This window comes from Anabrus simplex, chromosome 2 (assembly GCF_040414725.1).
Source record: "Anabrus simplex isolate iqAnaSimp1 chromosome 2, ASM4041472v1, whole genome shotgun sequence".
NCBI lineage: Eukaryota > Metazoa > Arthropoda > Insecta > Orthoptera > Tettigoniidae > Anabrus > Anabrus simplex.
The window spans coordinates 798836-809192 of NC_090266.1; the positions used below are offsets into that span (position 1 = coordinate 798836).

At 39.6% G+C, this 10357-nt stretch overlaps 1 long non-coding RNA gene across 1 annotated transcript; it reads left to right on the forward strand.

The window, feature by feature from the left end:
- The first annotated feature begins 7821 nt into the window (after positions 1-7821).
- On the forward strand, positions 7822-9937 carry LOC136864959 (uncharacterized). The gene is made up of 4 exons (XR_011017869.1): positions 7822-9394; positions 9485-9575; positions 9664-9754; positions 9841-9937. It is a non-coding gene; the product is annotated as an uncharacterized lncRNA (long non-coding RNA).
- The last annotated feature ends 420 nt before the right edge of the window (positions 9938-10357 follow it).

Below are 10357 nucleotides of genomic sequence, written 5' to 3' on the forward strand. Positions count from 1 at the left end.
ACATTTCCTTTTAAATAGCCTCGGATTTCTTATGCCTCTAATTTCAGCTGAGATTGAGTTCCATGAACGTATGGTAGCAGGTATGAATGAGTTGTTGTACGAGTTACTGTAGGGAATGTGAATGGACAAGAGGGAAAGAGTGGATGACTTTCAGGGAGCTCCATCGGAAGGGGAGAGGTATTTAAAGTCTGTTCTAAGATAGTCTGGTTTGCTTGTTTACAGAATACTGTGGAGAAGGGAAACAGCGTGGTATTTACGTCGTTCAGTCAATCTTAGCCATGACAACTGGGAGAGGAAAGGGCTAATATGAGTTTGTATTGGGATATTTAATACGAATTGAGCACAAGCATTGTAGGCTCGCTGTAGTCGACATGAAAGTGTTTTGCTCATGCTATTATAAACTACATCTCCGTAGTCAAATATTGGAAATATTAGACTCTGTACTAATAATTTTCTTGTGTTTCTTGGAAGGAAGTCCCTCATCCTTTTTGCAGAATGTAATGAGTATAATACTCTTTAACATATTTTTGTGACATGTTCCGACCAACTTAAATATTTTTTCGAATAGGTACTACTCCCAAGGTTTTTTACATGATCGCTAAATGTTACTGGTATTCCACTGAGCATAACACTGGGTATATATGTGTTTTGTATTTTAGCATGAGATTTATACGTGCCAATTATGATGGCCCGTGATTTTGATGGGTTCACTTTCAGGCCATGTCTGCTAGTCCAGTCATTAACAATTGCTAGGTCTTCGTTTAACTTATTGATTGAATTGCATAAGTCATTAGGCTTTGTGTGAATATATAATCGAATATCATCTGCATACAGGTGATATTTAAAATTGGTCAGCGTCTCAGATAAGTCGTTCATGTACAATGAGAACAGAAATGGTGACAATACTCCTCCCTGAGCCACGCCCATCTTAGTGGCTTTCCACGAAGATGTATCGTTTCCCACTGATACACGCAGCTGACGATCACTAAGATAGGACTGTACCCAGGTTAAAGTACTGTAAGAAAATGTCAGCGCCTTAAGTTTAGCGAGTAATATGTCTCTATCTACACTGCCTAATGGCTGCTTTATCAGCCATATGGTGCTGCCTTATAGTTAAGACCTTCCTTTCTATCACATTTATTTTTAACTACCACAAAAACAGCTTCATGATCACTAACACCATCTATTACTTAGGTTCATCTATAGAGCTCATCTAGTTTTACCAGCACCACATCCAGGATATTTTTCCCTCTTGTTGGTTTCATCACTTTCTGAATCAGCTGTCCTTCACATATTAAATTTCTGAATATAGGAAGGATATTTACAGGAAGATAATCTTCGGGACTGTTTGGGTTGTTGTTTTTAGGGAAAGTTCGGATGATTGCATGTTTCCAGTTCGAAGGAAAGACGCCATTCATGAGTGAGTTATTAGTGATATGCGTGACCGTTGGAAGTATGATATCTATGATTATTTTTAAAAGAGACAGGTTGATTTCATCACGGCCAGTGGAGCCTGACTTTATTTCACTGAAGTCTTCCCTAACGTCACTGGGGGTCACATGAGAAAATTAGAACTGCTCGCCATTATGTCTTGCTTTTGAGGATATTCTGTTAATTACTGCTGCTTTAGTCTATTCGTCAATCTGAGAGGATCGTGAGCTAACATATGAGTTTAGGTCAGCTAGTGGTACATTACAGTTGTTGTCATTTGTCTTGTTTTTGCATAATCCCATTTCCCGAAGAGATTTCCAAATCTGACTAGAGTTTTGAGTGTTTAAAATATCATAAGAGTGACGTAATTTAGCATTTCTAATTAACTGTGTTGTTCTGTTTCGGAGTATTTTATACTTTCCGAAATTGTCATATGTAGGATATTTCATGTAATAATTATAGGCTGCGTCCCCTATTTTCAACTGGTCGCGTATTTCTTGGGAGAGCCATGGGTTTGAAGGTCTCTTTACCCTAAGAGTGCGTAGTGGTGCATGTCTGTCACACAGACTCAGAAGTAGTTCGTTAAAATGATTTACTTTTCCGTCAATGTCATTTATGAACTGAATGTTGTGCCATGGTGTGTTAAGAGCATCTTCAAGAAATGCGTCTTCATTAAAGTGTTTAAAATCTCTATATGTAATTAATTTCGGCTTGAATTTAGGGCACTTCAAGGAATATGCAGCGTAAACAATGTCATGCCGGGAGAGACCGGGAACGGGCATTTGTCCATGAGTTAGGATTCGGTTGGTATTATTAGTAATTATTGGATGGAGGAGCGTACGTGAGTTGGAAACATGGTGTGTAGGGTTTAGGGGTAGTATTGTCAAATTAATGGATGAAAACGTCTCAGTCAATCGTTTTGTTAAGGTAGATTTGTTTCTTAAGTCTGTATTAAAGCCTCCAATTAAAATCATATGCTCATATGTGGGTGTTAGATCATGTAGGGCTTCCTCTAGATTTGTGATGTTACCAGTCTTCGGTGGAAAATATACCACACCAAGCAAGCACTTCGTACCGCGAATTATGAGCTCAACGAACAAGAATTCAGGACAACTGGAGAACTCACTGGGGAATTTCAATATCACCGTATACTTCACATCATCCCGTATTGTACCCGTCCACCTCCCGAGTCCCAGACTTGCATTTACCTCAGGGGCGTCGGTTCATTATTTAAGTCATAAAATATATAAATATAGAGGCATCAGTGAACACGGGAGTGAACGGGGCAACTAAAAATAAAATGGGGAAAGCTCAATTGTAAACATGAACATCGCACCGCTCTCAAATATAATCGTTTCTCAGCTATGAGTGAACATCATAAAGCATCCAGCCACAAATACACTTCAATAGATAAAGACCTCAAGATCTTGCATTACGAGCAAAAAGGCACCTTGCTCAACGTTCTCGAGAGCATCCACATCGATTTAGATCAGTTTATGAACCCCTCTCACAATTTAAATGAAGTCAGCGAGAAAAAGAACATTCTACTTGAAACATTCATTCCATATATTTGTCAGAATTTCCACAACACAAACAAACCCCACCTCCATCTCTCCAACTCACCACCAATCCCCCCTCCTCACACCAGCCCTGGACCACCCCTTCCCCCTCCGCTCCTTCCATCCTAGCAAACACAGTCGAACCAACAATAGACTCGACCACGCAAACGAGACCATTACTTTGAGAGGCCAGGCCATTTGAGAGGACAACCACCTGCTAAACACCGTAAGCTTTTTTCACACCCATTCTACACTTTTTACTTATCACCCCACGTTTCTCACACAACCTCATTTTTCCATTGCAGATTAGAGCTTCATGGACGGTTTCCGCTAGATCACTTACAGTTTACTATGCATCTGTCTTCTGCCTAACATAGCTTCTCAACTTTTTATCGCGGCCCTTCCGACCCTTTATAATAAGGCAAGATACCAGCCAACATGAAACAATAATCAAGAAAGGGACCGCTAGATTGAGAAGATTTTGAGAATGCTGTTGTTTCTAAAGCTTTAAATTTCAATGGTGTTTTTTCCTTGTCACAGGCTTTTCGCCTGCACGTCATATCAGGCTTGGTTTCTCAAAAATGTTTGCTCCCGCTCCCCTCCTGACCAATTTAATGTGATGGGTTTCTACAAGGATGATTTTCGACAGTGATTTCAACCTGTTTGTTATTGTTACTAAACAATATTTTGTAAACTATGAGGTCCACAGCCTCACCATGTCCTACTATTGTTCATTTCCGTCTGCATCATTTGTTTTTCATTCCTTTGTTTTCTTAGGTTAACACAGTTTTTAGTTTCAATTATTATTTTAAATTAACACCTTTTCACTGAATTTTGTCGCAGTGAGTTATTTTTGCTCCGCATATTGATGTAAATATTGTATATTTGTACTAATTTTGTTTCCGTCTAGGCTCTCCTTTGTTTGTTTTATCATTTGCTCCTTCATTATGTTTTTTAGAATTTTTCAACTTATATTATGTAAATTATTTCAAAGCTCCCATCATTTTTCACTGAAGATGGCTCAAACGAGCCGAAACATGTTTGAATGGTGGTAACAATATGCTGATGATGTTCATCCTTGAAAAGAATGACAGTTGTGGGGTATATTTCACTTATCGATCGCATGAGGATCGAACCTATGTCATTAAGACTAGAGAGCCCGAGGATAAACCATGTTTATTGTAGGCTTCTCGTATTAAATTAGATGACGTACCTCCGACTATCTACATTTCCTGGACTCGGCACTCAGGATGGAAAATGTCCTATGATCAAAGGAAAGCATTATCACGAACGGGTTCTATTTTATATCCAGCTGATGCTATGCCACTGGAACTAACATCTACAAATTATTTACACATAATCTAAATACTGTCCAACTCGGCCACATGGTATCAGTAGGTTAGTGTCTCGAACGAGATAACATGAGGAGTATTGAGAATTACCGGCCGATGAACTCCACTCGCCCCGCAAGCAGAAAATAAACAAACCAAGCATTACAGTAACATGACTCATGCCTGAGCCAGCTAGTTAGAGGAAAATATGTGATTATTACTCCGACGATATCACGAACTGAATGATGTCGTCGTCAATTCTTTAATTCCTTATTATTAGAATAATCATCCATCCATGAAATTACCATTATTTTTTGCTAGTTGCTTTACATCGCACCGACACAGATAGGTCTTATGGCGACGATGGGACAGGGAAGGGCTAGGAGTGGGAAGGAAGCGGCCGTGGCCTTAATTAAGGTACAGCCCCAGCATTTGCCTGGTGTTAAAATGGGGAAACAACCATTATTATTATTATTATTATTATTATTATTATTATTATTATTATTATTATTATTATTATTATTATTATTAGATGATTCCTGACACCGCCACGTTTCATTATGATCTTCATTATTACGGGACGCAAAACACGAGTGTTATTACTGTTATTATTATTATTATACTATCACTCATGTGATTATTAATATTATTATGATATCACTCATATGATTATTATTATGGGTTACGCGTTCGTCACGTCCGCATACATCTCAACATACCGCTTACATTACGTCTCTACTATGATCACCAAACCAAATGTGATTATTATTATTTTATGATAATTATTATGATATTGATCACTACGATTTATCACCGTTCTAACGTTATTATTATTACTATTATATCGGTCTCACACAATCAGTTATATTCCTCATTAACACAATTATTCTCGTTTATTTATTTAACACGGTCCAACTTCTCGATCTGAAATATTTGTTATTATTACGGTATCATTATTATCATCACTCGTTATTTTAACTATCACAACATACGATCATTTATGTGGAATCTGAACCTCTCATTATCTTTAGGTCCGTAGTATTTCAACGAATAGCTGCGCAGTCTATTAATTTCGTGAATGCTGTCACGGGTTCGAATCCTGCCCGCTACGCAATTCAGTATTTCTCTGTGACATTGCGCGTATATATTACACACATTTCTCCGTGTTCATCATGAATTTCATACATTTCCTCGTATCATATTATTTCAACACAGCTTCGTCAATATGCTAAGTGTTTCCCATACGGAATTTATATCTCTTTCTATCTCAACATTCTTTTATTCATTTATTTCTCACAGAGTTATCAACTGACTTATATTTTTCATCTATGGCATCGTACGACATTTTTATATCCTGACTGCGTGATCTTTATAATATCTCTCTTCCCATTCGATTTATTTCTGAGGTCATTCTCCACAAATTCATCGCAACAACCTGGAATTATATTGCCAACATTTGAAAATCATGATCACGTAATTCATCACCCTACGTGTTCCGGTTAGTACTTGCAAATGAAATATCTGACATTTATTTATAAAATATTTTGGATCGTAATTTAAACAATACGTCTGTTAGCATATAAGGATTATTAGCACCGATATCATTACTCATAGTTATTAATTCACAAATTTAGATTATCATTCATATTAAGTCCGTCATTAACGACTCCCGATAATTTCAACATATCATCACACAGAATTTACTCTTAATCGCTCTTCACATCGAAATACGATATCTCAAGAATTATTATTACATTTATGATTATTGTTAGTGGCATTCCCTTCAACTTTTGACAACGTCAGTAGTATAATACAAGGATTCGGGCGCAACCACCTCCTCCGGGCTCCCAGGGGTCCCTCCACCACCCGCGGGAAATTTGAATTTTGGGGGGAAATTTCAATTTTGGCGGAAAATTTGAATTTTGGCGCGCGTTTTGAATTTTCAAACAAAGCCACGTGCTTTTTGACAGATGTTATCGACAACAACGCATCGCTAACCTCACTGCTGCCATCTTGACGGGCCTAAACCTCAGTAGTACCAACTTAACCTAACTAGCGCGAGGTAAACAAAGCCACGTGTTTTTTGACAGCCACGTGCTTTTTGACAGACAACAACACATCGCTAAACTCACTGCTGCCATCTTGACGGGCCTAAACCTCAGTAGTGCCAACTTAACCTAACTAGCGCGAGGTAAACAAAGCCACGTGTTTTTTGACAGCCACGTGCTTTTTTGACAGCTGTCATCCACCATCTTTAAACCACAGAGCACTGTGCTGCCCTCTTTATCGCAGTAGCTGCAAATTCGTCACCTGTCATCCGCAGTGCTGCCGTCTTGGCGGGCCTAAACCTTAGTGCTACCAACTTAACCTCACTAGCGCGAAATAAACAAATCCACGTGCAGCTGACATCCGCCATCTTTAATCTATAGAGCACAGTGCTGCCCGCTTTAGCTACTTACCTTTGAAATGCGGTGGCGGGTAATTTGAAAAATGCTTTTTGACAGCAGCCATCTTGCATCGCAAACCTCAATGCTGCCCTCCTTAGCTAGATACCTTTGAAATGTGGTGGCAGACAATTCCACGTGACAGCAGCCATCTTTGAGCACAGTGCTGCCCTCTTTGTGGTGGCGGCAAATTCCACGTACTCTATAAACTCACGTGCTTTTTTCTGACAGCTGTCATCCGCCATCTTGCATCACAAACCTCAGTGCTGCACTCTTTAGCTAGATACCTTTGAAATGTGGTGGCGGCAATTTGAAAAATTCTACATTCTCTTGTTTGGAAACAAACCTATGCGCTGTCATCCACCATCTTTAAACCACAGAACACCGTGCCGCACTCTTGCGTCAGCTGTCATCCGCCATCATTAAACTACAGAGCACCGTACCGCACTCTTGCGGGCAATTCCGTCAGCTGTCATCCGCCATCTTTAATCAAGAGAGCGCAGTGCCGCACTCTATCTGGTGGTGACAAATTCTACATTCGCCATCTTTAATCTACATAGCGCCGCGCTGCACTCTGTGTTGGCGGACAATTTGAAAAGCTGCCAAGAGAGCATCGTGCTGGTATCTTTATTCTTTGACATGTGGGCAGTAGCTGCAAATTCGTCACCTGTCATCCGCCGTGCTGCCATCTTAACGGGCCTAAACCTTAGTGCTACCAACTTAACCTCACTAGCGTGAGATAAACAAAGCCACGTGAATTTTTTGACAGCTGTCACCAGCCATCTTTAATCTATAGAGCGCAGTGCTGTCCTCTTTAGTGGCGGTAAATTCCACGTGCTTTACAAACCTATATGATTTTCTGACAGCTGTCATCCGCTACCTTTAATCTAGAGAGAACAGTGCTGCAATCTTTAGTTTGAAATGTGGTGGCGGCAAAGTCAACGTGCTCTTGTTTGGAAACAAATCAACATGCTTTTTTGACAGCTGTCATCCGCCATCTTTAATCACCGTGCTGCCCTCTTTAGCTACTTACCTTTGAAATGTGGTGGCGGCAAATTCTACCTGCTCTTGTTTGGAAACAAATCAACATGCTTTATTGACACAGATTCTTGCGATTTAAACTCTTGCGTCAGGAGGGGGCACTCGGCTGTAAAACATATTTTTAATCCCAAGAGAATCGAACCCGAGAATGCCGGGTGAGAGGCAAGCACACAAAACCAAACTGTAGGAGCCGGTAATTCTCTTTCTATATAATAATTTCGTGTGGCTATTTCTAGCTAAGTGCAGTCTTAAAAAATAAATCCTAGTCTTGTTACATCAGGAAGGGTAACTGGCTAAATCCTGGTCTTTCAGCGTCAGGAAGGGCAAACCGCAGTAAAACAGATTCTTGCGTCAGGAAGGGCATCTGGCCGTAAAAAAGGTTCTTACAATTTAAAATCTCATGTAAAAACAGGAGGAGAGCAGCGGCTAGCTGCTTCCTAGTGCATTTCAGGTGTTATGCCTTACGAGTAGCTATGTACTAGCACCGGATTTAGAATAAGCAGACTCTAGAACGAGAAAAAATATCTGGGATGTGTTTTTGAAGCATGCCTACACACACGCGCGCACTCAAGCTGCATCCGGCTAGCCAGCTCCTACCTGGAATGCGTTTGCCTCAGCAGAGTACAAAGTCCGCTACACGCGTACAGTTCGCATTAAAATTATTAGCAGTTTCTCGAGCTGAGCTCAAACCTTCCCGTTTAATCATAGTACAAATACGCCTGCTTGTAGAACTTGTATATTTCGGTACCTCAGCGTTTCGTGTTGTTGCTAACAGGTAGGGGGGGAGGTACTGTGGATGTAGACTTAGCTTAACTCACGACAATGTCCGACCTCAGTAGGTTGAAACTGGGTTTCTTCCGAACATCGTAACATTTAGCTAATTTCTATTGATGACGAGGTCCTTAGTTTTGTCCTGACATTGCTTCTACTTACTTGTGCCAGGATCCTCACTTTCACATATCTACTCTAGGATTAGAAGGTGTAGACATGGCAGAGGTTAATCTTGTAATTTCAAACTTACAGCAATATCTGACCTCTATATGTTGAAACTTAGTTTTTTCCTCAAACATTGCAATCAAGTGCTAACTTTCCAAGGCTCGATCCACTGCAGAACTCTTAAATTCTGACACATCGGCATCAACAGCAGGTTCGATCCCGGCTTAAATACGTCAGCCTGCAGAACTCGGCGTAAGGCACTCAGGAGAGCTCTTGTTGCATAAACATTTCGTTCCGACTGTACCGCAAACGTATGCAATTCTTGATATCCGCTTGGTAACAAGGAACATATTTACTCATTGCAGTCTGCGTGAAGCGCTCACAGTTCTCTGTATGCGATTATTGCGTACACATCTCCCGTCTAAGTACTGTCTGCTGTGAATATTATTCTTCAGCCTTTATCTTAAGGTAAGCCAGAATTGTTAGTTACTGTTTGCAAAGCAACTTCTACGCTAGGTAATAGATATCTACATTCATATATGTTTGTTCTTTTCTTTTTAGGTACAACTAGAATATTATCATTCGAGTTACAGGCTTGAAAGTACGCATTTTATTCATCCGAGTAACAGTCTGCAGCACGTGCATTTTTAAGGTATGTTTTCGAACTTTGAGTTGTAAAGATAGCTAGGTTAGCTGATGTAACCTACACTACATTCATATATGTTTGTTCTTTTCTTATTAGGTACAAAGAGAATATTATCATTCGAGTTACGGGCTTGAAAGTACGCACTTTATTCATCCGAGTAACAGTCTGCAGCACGTGCATTTTTAAGGTATTTTTTCGAACTTTGAGTTGTAAAGATAGCTAGGTTAGCTGATGTACCCTACACTACATTCGTATATATGTTTCTTCTTTTTTAGGTACAACTAGAATATTATCATTCGAGTTACAGGCTTGAACGCACGCATTTTATTCATCCGAGTAACAGTCTGCAACACGTGCATTTTTAAGGTGTGTTTTCGAACTTTGAGTTGTAAAGATAGCTAGGCTAGCTGATGTACCCTACACTACATTCATATATGTTTCTTCTTTTTTAGGTACGACCAGAATATTATCATTCGAGTTTCAGGCTTGAACGCACGCATTTTATTCATCCGAGCAACAGTTTGCAGCGCGAAGATTTTAAGGTATGTCTGACCTCAACAGGCTGAAACTTGGTTTCTTCTAAAACATCGTAACTTTAGTCTATTGATAAATAGTCGTTCTCTTCAATCCTCATGCTATAGACGAGGTTAATTTTATAATTTCAAACACATATAGCTATGTCTGTCCTCAACAGGCTGAAACTTGGTTTCTTCCGAACATCGTAACTTTAGTCTATTGATAAATAGTCGTTCTCTTCAATCCTCATGCTATAGACGAGGTTAATTTTATAATTTCAAACACACATAGCTATGTCTGACCTCAACAGGTTGAAACTTGGTTTCTTCTAAAACATCGTAACTTTGGTCTATCGATAAAAAGTCGTTCTCTTCAATCCTCATGCTACAGACGAGGTTAATTTTATAATTTCAAACACACACACAGCTATGTCTGACCTCAAAAGGCTGAAAC